General features: G+C 40.4%; 3 pseudogenes across 1 annotated transcript in view; all 3 read right to left on the bottom strand.

Moving 5' to 3' along the window:
* Positions 1-11741, bottom strand: part of LOC146488478 (uncharacterized) — a 247934-nt pseudogene that overhangs the window by 4599 nt on the left and 231594 nt on the right. Inside the window, exons 4-5 of the transcript XR_014865880.1 lie at positions 2409-2512; positions 1943-2055 (exon numbers count right to left, since the gene is read on the bottom strand). The product of XR_014865880.1 is annotated as an uncharacterized LOC146488478 (transcript). The remainder of the gene's footprint in view (positions 1-1942; positions 2056-2408; positions 2513-11741) is intronic.
* Positions 13-1365, bottom strand: LOC146488502 (uncharacterized; annotated as a pseudogene).
* LOC146488501 (uncharacterized) lies at positions 3847-8322 on the bottom strand (annotated as a pseudogene).

Below are 11741 nucleotides of genomic sequence, written 5' to 3'. Positions count from 1 at the left end.
ACAACAGGCAAAAAAGTCTTGGAAAGTCTTGAATCACTAGAGTCTGGAAAATAAGAGTTATTCAGGAACACGGTGTCACTCGAAACTCAGGCAGACGTGACTGGAGGAGGATCCAGAGAAGAGCGTGGAGAAGCTGGAAGGCTCGGGCAATCCTCAGAAAATTCCGTGTGCCTCGCAATGGAGCGCGACAAAGTCCGACACATGGCACAATTGTGCTGTAGCCATTTTCGTTCACCGCGAATCATGCCGTAATGATCCTTGCTATGAGGACACTTTCTGCTCTGAAAGTCGCGGCAAAATAACACAGCACTGGGCTGGCGAGAAGAGCCTAAGCTGCTAGTACATTTGGTCGTCGCGGCTCAAAGAAGCCGAGATTCCAAATGAGCGAACGAATTGCCCCAACGAGCATGGCCACACTCAATTTCACAGAGGACAGCTGCATGAAATTCTCCTATGGCGGGCCAGGGAAACTGAGCTACAAGATACAACACTATGAAATGATCAAGACCTCAAAATGCAAAATGGAGGCGTATCCGGCAGCGAATTCGGCAAGAGTTAGCTCATCATAATTCCGGTCTTTTGATACATAAGCAAGGCTAAGGAAACTGTGTGGCCATAACTGCGGTGTGACTACACGACTGGTAAGTTTAACAGTTTTTCCTGACCTAAGTTTCGTACCTCGAGCACTCTTCTTGTTGGACGCCCCGCCCTCATCTTCCAAGTTGCTTGAAGATAGCCCAAGATGGTCGACTTCAGCGGAAACCCTAGCGGTTAAAGCAGGATCAGCACGGAGATCTTTAATCGTACCGGAAGGTTCGTGGGCCCCTGCACGTTCCGCTGGAAATGCTTCCTCGCGAGCAGTTTTACTCTGTAAGAGAGCGTTCTGCTTACGCAGTGCATGGAGCTTGGCCTTAAACTTTGCCACCTCTGCTCGACGCTCTTAGTCCTTGGCCTAAGTTCAACTTGGCAATCTCGTCTTTCCATCCATTTGCTCCTCTGTTCGAAGCGAGGGGAGTAGAAGATTGACTAGCTGGATTGCCATTACTGCCATTACTGGTGCCAGGCGGAACTATCGCTGCAGAAAAATCGAAACTGTCATTTGAACTCCTCATTATCATCCAAATCCCTGCCATCCATTGCCGCATAATCACGAGTAGGAAGCGATCGTAAATTGTACTGAGACATAAGCGTTTAGGACTTAAATTAAACAAAAATATCGACCTAACTATGGAGAGTGCTAGCTGAACACGAATTAAGATAAGAATGAAACAACAATGCACAATGACCTTGAAATACGAGATCGATATCATGTGACCCACCCTGTTAACCTCGGGAAATTAACTATTTTGAGTTCCCCAAAATAACACCATTTCCATCCTTGCCATCCACAGTGACAGACGACAGTAAACAGTTTCAGGGCAGCAATATAGTCTTCGGTAACAAAACTATACCATTATTTTTGGGATTCCATTGATGCAAAGACATCCCTAAGCTTTTTAAAATGATACTAAAAATAGCATGGCATAGATCCCGTTAAGAATAAATTCAGAGACAGTTACTAACATCGGACTTACTTTTTATCTTGTTGATATTTTTGAAATAAAATTGAAGGTAATTTTCTTGTTAATCTACCACAACAGCTGCAATCAGTGCAAGTTAAACATTGCTAAGCTGCCACCATGTTTTTTCAATGGTTTCCCTTAAACTACATATTGCTTGCTCATGGGCTATATGCTTTTTTTGGTTGTGGCATGTACAAGCAACATGGTGACTTAATTGTTCACATCTACAATTTGACCATCCAGACACGACATGTAAAGTACAATTGGGCAGTCATTGACAACAGACAGCATCAGTTAATTTAACTCAAGCTCTGGATAAATGACACCCTTACTTGATGAGCTTAAGATTAAAACACAAAGTCCTCATAATGGCTACTTACCCTGATAGCTTTGCAGATGAAACAAAACTCAACGTTAACACCTCTACCACCAAATACAAATTCATCATCTTTTTTCACCAAAAGGAGGAGCAAGGTCTTGTAGTCCAAGGTAACTTACATAGGAAAACAAATAAATTTATTATTTTTCTGCTCTGTATGCTGTCCAGATGGATGACCAGCAGTAAGAGTGGCCAGATTGATTGGTTGATTTCAGACCAATGAACCTCAATGTTAAATGTCATTTTCTATACCAGAAAATTAAATAATCTTACCAACCAAGATAATGAACTAGCTGCTGGGCATTAGTGGCCATGAAATTGTAATAACAACCAAATTACACATTCCCAATAATATTGATTATCATCGAATTGGAACCAGCTTACTATTATCCATTACTTAGTTTTTTCAAATGCCATCCCAAAGAACCAATTGCAAAGTATTTCAAGCACATCGTACAAAATCTTACCAACAAACTCTACACTGTGGTGTTCGCCATCAACAAAAATCCCTTCTTGCTTTAGCACTTTCTTTTGTAGATTCACATCCCTCAAAAGAATCTTGAGATTTTCCCTAAAGAAAAATTGGTTATATCATTCATGAACAAAATATTTCATTTACATCTTTGCATATTACTGGTGTGTGGTATTGCTATACATTTTAAGAGTAGTGCTGGTGCTGTATCTTCATTGACAAGCCTGCAGGGCATTATTATTAGTCAAAATATAACCTGTGCATGCTTGAAATCCGGGGGGGGGGGGGGGTTGGTACTCCCAAAAAAATTGGGTAGGGGTGTGCGGCCCGCTTCCCAAAACTCTTACCCTATTTATGACTAGAATCTGCGATTTTCCCTACCCCATTTATGACCTGACCAAAAATTTGATACCCAATTTATGACCTGACCGTTAAATCAATACCCTGTTTCAGACCTGCCTTATAATTATTTCCCTAGTTCAGGACAATGTTAAAGGCAATGTTTATCTGCTTTTATTAGGTAGTTTACAAGACTGCATGTAAAAAGTTTCTAGCTCACAATTCCACACTATAACGCGGCTTTCATTATGTGCCGTCATAACTACAGAATACATCCTTACCTTAAAGCGACCAATATACTATCTACAGGAACAAAACGAAAATGTATTTTACAAACTGTAACCTTCGCATAAAAGAAACAACAGGAATATGAATTAATTGCTGTGTACTAATGCAGCAGTTGATGATATGAATATTCACACAAATTAATATACTTCCTTAAACTATGAAACATATCCAACTTAATTGTGGGCTGAACAGCTTAAATATTGTGTATAATCCGGGGATAAAAATAGAAAATACACGTCCTGATTACTGTCTTATTGGACAATAATCATATTACGAAGTAATCAAATTATTTACTTAGTTACTTAATGAACACTTCTTACTGAAACTATCAACTACATCCCAAGTTCCAGTCATTTTGCAACTGAAGTCCGAACTGACCACCTTTAAAACATAGTGTATAACAGAAAATGCACTTAGCGGTGTCTGTCCTATAATACAGCAGGTGATAAATTAATGGTAAATACAGATTTACTGAAACCATTGAAACATGTCTAGCCATTTGCGCTACCGAAGTTTAAATGAGAAGCTCAAACAGCTATTCGTGAAATCTTGAAATCTTGTTTCATAATTTCTTCAAAGTAAAAATAGATCGAGATCTTTACCCTGGTGACGCAAATTCAACAGTCAAATTTACTGCGTTCACTCATTTCTACATCAATAGTATGACAACTATGAGTATACCTTCGCTCATGCATGTGAACGTTAACATATACGCAGATTTTTCAATAAACCAATTATTTATGGAATTTAGCTCGCCTACATGTATATATCTGAGTACGAAAGCTGTTACTACAATATTTACTGACCTAATCCACGTCAATGAAGCTGTGTAACGACACAAAATATTCCAGCGATATACAAAGTTCTCTTGAAATCAAGTCAGATGGACTGCAAATGACAACCTTAATAAAATTTACTAAATTTTCAAGTTCCTTCATCATCAGTGTGACATATCTCCTTCGAGGATCATACAAAAGGGCAGTTCTTACTCTAGTTGATCTCCGCAGACCCCCATGACTTGGTTGCTCAGGTTGGACTTGAAGCCTTACGATTCCTTCATCGTGGGTGAGTGAGTGCAACATTTTTCCATCTGTACGAGGAGCAGATGTGGTGGTGGTTGCACGTCTTCGTCTTCGTTGGGACTCAAAAACTCTTGCTACACCACTTCTTATTTCAGTCAGCTCGTCGTCAGGCACAGGAAGGGTTCCGTCCTCGGACACAGTCAGATTGACTTGAGTTAAGATGTCAGTAAAGGGCAATTGACGTAACTCTGAAGCGCTATCTTGTACATGCCATCATGATCATACTCCTCGACGTTTTGATAAACTTGAAAGTAGCGAGTGATAGATTCCCTCTTTGGATCATCATAGGCCACAGTGCGCTTATATTCTTGCCTCCCATGACTGCCTGCGTGCACCATGCGAGAGAGACTCCCGATGAAGAAAGACTGACTCTGCCTGTCTACAACAGCGTAATCATCGAACAAAGCAACTCCTGTGCTATTGGGGCTTCTGTTCCTGCCAACAATAATACTTGTTCCGCGGTAATATTCTTGTCGTTGACGAACTCTCACCAGTCTTAAAAGGTTAGTTTGAAGGATATGATTTAACATAAATATCATATATTTGTTATTCATGCTTTAAATTGATTAACTGAAGTGACTAAGGTTTCCTTAGCGTTTTAAAATAGGCAAAATTTTGTACCTGTCATTGGATAACTGTGGATCCTCATTTAAGAGAGACACCAGAGTTGCTTTGTATATTTCGCCTCCTGTTTCAGGTATGGTGACTCTCGGGTGATGGAGCTGCCTTTGTCCACACGGTAGGGATGGGGGATGTTTAAGAACTTCATATGGATTTTCAATGTGGTCTAGACCTTCAGACAGGGAGTGCATTCCATTGCCTTCACAACGGTGTTGTAACACGTCTTCTAACGAAAGAATATAAATTTCTCTTAAGCTCTGCTCAGCTATGAATAATATCTAGCCAACAATGTTTTCCAGTAACCTTCTGTCACAAGTGAGACGTTATTAGAGTTTTTTGAGAAATGGTAATGTAGAAATAATCACAAAGCTTTAATTTCGTTGCAGGGGGTAAAATGAATGAAAATTTCCTGTTCATGTTCTAACCACGTATTATAATACCCACGATAAGAGAACCATTAAAAAATTTTTTCTTTGTAGTGTGCAATAGGCATATGAGATCAAAATTCTTGTAACGATTCATCGCCTGGTAGATCAAGTCCGATACTTTGATTCAATATTAAATGGTTTCCTACACCAAAACCTAATCTCACCTACCTGCGATTTCTGGTCCGAGAAGACAAGTTTCTTCTTCATCACCAGACGTAGGCAAGCTGCAGTTGTCATCAAGGGATTCACTAAAGGTGTTACCCGGAAAGTCAAATGGGCGCCAAAACCAGTTGTGTGTACCACTACCATCGCGACCATCACTACCACCGTAATCTAGATGATCGTTTCCGTTGCCCTCTGATGCCATTCCAACTAACCTCGCTAAGCAAATATGCTCAGATCTAGAGAGGTCTAGGCGACACTCTTGTTGGGGGAAGTTGTCCCTCATGTAACAAATCAGCCTAACAGCGAAATGGCAAGAAAGCAATACGTCAGTGTACGTCTCTCTGGTAATAAAATTTGTTGCCAACGTGAGGTGATCATTGCGGTACACCAAGTTTCACGAAATTGCTAGGAAATGGTTAACGATTGCAGCATACTTGATTCTCGTCGACAGTGACGCTTCTTCGCTACAAAAGATTTCCACATAATACCACACAACCTGAAGGTAAGTGTGCGTTCCCAGTAACTTGGCATTAGGGTGAGTACCCGGTAGTGCGCCATTGATCAGCATTTGGATGCATTGTCAAACTTTCGGGAATGTCAGCTTCTGGGTGGATCTCCAGTTTTGCCTATCCCGACGATCAATATCTCCAAGCCCCAAACCATGATCAAGGACAGGGCAAGATTCATATACCAGCTGGATGTGGTTCATGTGGACCAGGAAGTTTCCCATCATTAGAACGCGATTAGCGTGATCCAGGGGATTCAATAGCTTCTTGTGATTGTGGATAAAGTCCTGGTCACACATGTCATGGATAACACAGTCATTCCCACTTTCTTCCTTCCTACATGAAAAGACAAATCCTTCGTTACGAGGAATCGGTTGAAATCTGTTACCAGCAGTGACTGTGGCGAGCTGCAACATGATTTTCCTTCGTCTGAAATCCCCGTCTGAGCTATGGCCAATCAAAGGGTCGCTCCACGTCCTGCCACTGGCGGTAAACAAATGTGTGATCAAATTTGTTGCAGGTTGGCATCGTAAGGACTGCAATTCTGGATAGCTTTGGGTGAAGAGAATTCAGCAAGATAGCCCTTCCGTATGTACCGATCTTGCACTGTTCGAATGCGTTAAGGATAGCCTTCCTTTTCATCTCCAACAGAGACTGTGAAATAGTCCAAGCATTTGTGCTCAGTTCTTTTAACTCCACAGAATCCAAGTAGCTCATCCGTTCTCTGGTTGTGTGAAATCTGGCCTATGATACCTGTTTCGTCCTCAGCTGCCAGTACAGGAACAGGACCCACTTTCTCTTTAGCCATAGCTTCCTTGTAAAGCACGCTCAACTGCTTAAAGTTAGTTTCCTTGATGCCCCCGTCTAACTCTGTGCAATGCTGGTTGTGCCAACAATAAATGGAGTGGATCTCAGGCCCCCCAAGATTTCTTGCAACAGAATTGGCGATTCTGGGGCCTCCCCAGAACAACAACACTTCCAGAAACAATTTAAATGGCGCCTGATAACGTTTGCCATTTTTCTCCACATGAAAGTTCTTAGATACTGTCTCTAACAATCCTTTTAGTGTGTTCCTGTCCTTAAGAAGTCCATTATCAGCAGCCTTTTGTAAATTATATCAAATGGCTTTCATCGAGCCATGTCGTGCAAACTCTGCTAACTTTTCTCTGATTGTTCTGGCTCGGAACTTCAGTTGAATATTTTTAGCAGAGATAAAAAAAAAATTGTAGAGTCTTTCATGTCAAGCTTTTGCTTCTGAGCATTCAATTTTTGCTCCATTTCTTCAGCAGAGAGATAGTCATTCCTAATCCGTAATATATCTCTTTCCCCGTCAGTCTTCTCCGATTGTCGCATCAAACGCTTCTTGAAAGACTCCAACTTTGGTGTATTTGTACAGGCTGAACACCTATCATCTTCTAAAGCACTTCTAAAAGTCCCCTTTATTTCTACATACCCCGCTGCATCAGGCTTATGAACAATAACGTGTGGTTTGGGATACCATGACACTTTCCCTTTATCTTCTCCGGGTTTCAAATCATCAAGCAGTAATCTAGGTTTTATAATTACAGACTGATTGTCCTTTTTATATACAATAGTTTCTTTATAGTATCCAAGACAAAGCTGTTTCCCCGGCCTGGATCACCGGGAATCAGTCTCCACCGATTGGCCTTTCTTCTTGAAGAACGAGGAAATATCTTTTGTAGCCGCTTTTCCCAATTTCTTTACTTTTTGTTGGTGGCTTGCGCTATTGGCGTGCTGCCTGATGTTGTTTAGCGCGGCCTTGTGCAATAGCAGTAGCTCTATGTGACATGTACGACAAACAACCGACTTCTTTCTAGGTAAAAACTGCCGCGGGAACTGCTCATCAATTTTCCTTTGGAGGGTTTGGATCACTTTCTTTAGAGTGAGTGATTTCTAAGTTTGTCTTATGCGTTTGGGTGGCCATATGCTGTCTGATACAGAAGAGGCCTTGATGACCTTCACCTGTAGCAATGGTTGTTGTGCATATGTTGCAGAAAGCTACCACTCTTCCATTTCTTCTTCGAATCTCAAAGACCTGTTTGTCTGATGTTAGCGAATCCACTCGCTTCTGCAAACTTCTCATCTCTTCGTCAGTGTTTTCAGGATCAGTGTGCAAAGCTCCCATTTCTGTTGCCTTCTTGAACGCATGAACATTTTTGCACTCCAGTAGGTGTCTCACATTCAAGGTCAACAATTTTGACGATTTCTTCGGATTCATTTTCATTGTCTATGGACTTTGAAGAACTTTGTCGATCGGCTGGGTGCAGTTGGCTTTCAACGACCTCGATCTGATTTGGGAGCAAATTCTCAGCTCTCAACCTCTTTGTTACTTGCTCCAATGGGAGGTGGTCCATTGGGGTGTGACCACAATAGCCACAGCGTACTCCACTGCTTTCGAATTCATCGCAGTCGCACAAAGAACATTGGCCTCGTAAAATACCTCTCTTATCTTTTCCCATGTTGCTGTAATTTTGATGAACAAAATTGGTTTCTTTATGGACATTCTTAGAGGGAGACCAGATCATTAAATTTCAACTGCACTGGGACATTCATTAGCAGGTAGAATCTGTTTATCCGCGACCTGGGAACTGACATAATTCTATTGTCAACAACATTTCTACCATTTAATTTGTAGTTAATGGGTATTTTCATTTCTTTGGATTGCGAGATTGGTGAAATTAAACCGAGTCTCAATACTAGGAAACCTGAGAGGGAAACATGTGTAATTTGCAATGGTAAATAATTAACAGTTGATGGTAATAGTAATATTGCCCTAAGCAATTAGCTTCTAAATTAAAGGATCAAATGGTTTTATCCGGTTCTGCAGTTGGCCACCATAAAATCTGTTTACGCAATCCAGAGCCTATACAACCGCGGATTTAAATCAGTTAAAATGGCTACAACGTCCCTCTCAAAACAAAACAGCAAGGAAGTCAAAGTTATCATACGTTGCGTCGTCAAACGATATCAAGAGTGCTTCTTTGATGTGGACATTGGAGAGTAATTTGAATTTACAAGCACGATCGGATTAAAAGGTACAGCTTTCAAGATTTGCAACAATAGAGGGGAGCTTGGACATTTGCAACGAGAACTTGTAGCCCATCTTTGGCTTTTAGCGAGACAACTGAGTAACTCAAAATGGTATGTAGACCTTCCTTCTCATACACTTCTTTTATAATATGTGTTTCCCGCAGGGTGTCATCTTGCTGAATATTTATATACATATTTCAAATCTTACAAGAATATTTAATCGTTTCTTACCTCACAGCATTGTTACAGGAAAACCATTCGACGATCAAAAAGATCTATGGAAAAAAGGTGGAGAAATTAACATGCCAGTATCTCTGGAATTGCTGCTTGCTCCAGGCGAAGCAAAGAAACTTACCACAGAAATCAAAGCTCTTGGTATCTGGTGTCAAGTAATCCCGGGCAAGTAATAGGATCACACGATCTGGCCAAGTTGTCATTATAACGACTTTCCGGAGATTCAATTGACATGAATGTTAAGCATTATCCTTTAAATAACCATTTTATTCTCAATCTCACTGTAATGCAATGTTCGGTTAATAAAATATTTCACTGTATTTCCTCAGATTATTCACTGGCTGCTCTAGTTTCCCAGTTTATAGTGTCTGGTGAACTTCAGTTCAAAAACCTGTAGAGCACGGCTGTTACGCCACAAAATGTAATAACTGACACAAAATGTAATAGTAACGCAAAATGTAATACCTTTTGATGCAAAATGTAATAGTAACGCAAAATGTAATAACTTTTGACGCAAAATGTAATAACTTTGTTAACGCAAAATGTAATAACTTTTGACGCAAAATGTAATACCAGAAAGTAACGCAAAATGTAATAACGCAAAATGTAATAGTATTTTCAGTCGGTCTTTACAGTATGTTGGGAGGGGAGGAACACAGCATCTGCGATATTGCATTTTACCCGGAGGTTGACTTTGATTATTTTTCTGCAGATATTTGATTTCTGCTGATTCAAATTGCATCAAAAAAGAAGTACGCGATGATTGACCATCTTAAAAGTCATTTCCCACGCTAAATAAAGCCGCGGTAAATTTTACCGTTGTAACATGCGGTTACACGTGAATTGTTTATTATGGTAAATTAGTCGCTCTTACGGCTTCATTCGAGCTACAATAGCTGTAGGGGAAATAATCGCTGGCGATATGGCAAGATTTGATGTTATCAAGGATGGCGGAACATTTTCCAAGTTGTGGTGATGGCGGGGGAGTGACTAGTAACATGAATTGAGGAAGCTGAAGAAATTCTTCTTCTCTTCCCTGTAACTTCCATCTTAACGTGAAATCTGATATACCAACAATAGCCCGAAGCAAAAGAGACTTGTTTAAATTAACATTTTTTTTTGCGGCTTCATGTTGGTTTCAAATGAAATATCGCGATTGGCTTTCTTGCCTTGGGTATCGAAAAACCCTATTTATTTACCACGTTAAATGTTATGGGAGCTTTTTTTTATTCTTTTTGACATATCAATGGATATTCTCCATGGTAAGTTTATCTCGGGAAAGTACGGTGACATGCACCACACCAAATTTCTCACGGGAAAAGGATCATTTACCACGGTAAAATACAATGACAAATTTGCCGGGCAACGCACTTTTGATTGGCTTAGAGCCGCAGTGGAATAAACTTGAGTTTGCCCAGCAACGCAGTTTTGATTGGTGTTTATGTTTCGAAAGTTGAAACTAAATACCACGTTACTTTACTGTCTGGACAAATATCATTGCTATTATATGTCCTGCTAAGATCGACCATGAAAACTTTCTTCTGTTCCGCGTTTCTTCTTGTAACTATTGCAAACAATGTGCCTGATATACATGCTATATCTTCACTTGACGACGAGACATACAGCACTTTTCTTGAGCTACTAAAAGGAGAATTTAACGTCCCTTTGCAACAAAGGAGCACAAAGCAGAAATCTGCTATCGTACGCTTTTGGCGGAACCGTGGCCATTTATCTCTTCAAAAAGGCAACGTATGCTTTGATGGTAAGCCAGTTTTACGGAAGTCAACTGTATCGAAAGTAGTAGCAAAAGCTTTCAAAGAAACTAAAGGATCTGGTGTGAGAAAAGTCTACCACCATTTAAAAGACGTATGCAGTGGCGTGGGTGAAAGAGATGTAAGATGTGTGCTTGGAAAGTCTCGTCTGCATCAACGGCTAGACGTACAATTTCAAAACAAAGCTATTTTAAAGCCAATACGAGCTAGAACTGTCCAATCCCGTCATCAAGTGGACTAAGTAAGTATGGAAAGTACTCCTGTAAAGAGAAGGGGAAGAGCCTTTAAATATGTGCTGTCATTACTGGATGTGTTTAGCCGGTACCACTGGCTTGTTCCACTGGAAGGAAAAAGAAGCAGCTCGATCACAAAGGCAATGTCTACAATTTACAAAGAGCATGGTCCTCCCCGTGTCCTTCAACATGATCAGGGACGGGAATTCGACGGTGCTGTTAAAAAGTTGTGAGACTGAGGGTTTTCAGATTGAGGACGATTGGATCAAAGACAGCGGTTCATCGTTAGATTATGTACTGACAAATTTCTATAACTAAAGAGTTGAAGTTTCTGTTAAAAGCATTTTAATTGTTGTTTGACACGTAAAGAAATTTTTTGTTACTGTTCGTTGCTCCGTTGGTTTGAAAACAACAATGTCTGGTGATTCGCAATAAAACTATCTTCGTTTAGTTCAGTTTCAAAACAGATTTGTCACTTGGATAATCCTTTGACCCTCAGTGAAGCTCGGCAGAAATCAAATATCTGCAGAAAAATAATCAAAGTCAACCTCCAGGTAAAATGCAACATCGCAGATGCTGTGTTCCTCCCCTCCCAACATACTGTAAAGA

The sequence above is a fragment of the Pavona decussata genome, unplaced genomic scaffold (assembly GCF_977016875.1).
Source record: "Pavona decussata unplaced genomic scaffold, jaPavDecu1.1 SCAFFOLD_9, whole genome shotgun sequence".
NCBI lineage: Eukaryota > Metazoa > Cnidaria > Anthozoa > Scleractinia > Agariciidae > Pavona > Pavona decussata.
The sequence above is the reverse complement of the archived record's forward strand: the minus strand, read 5'-3'. Positions and strand labels throughout refer to the sequence as shown.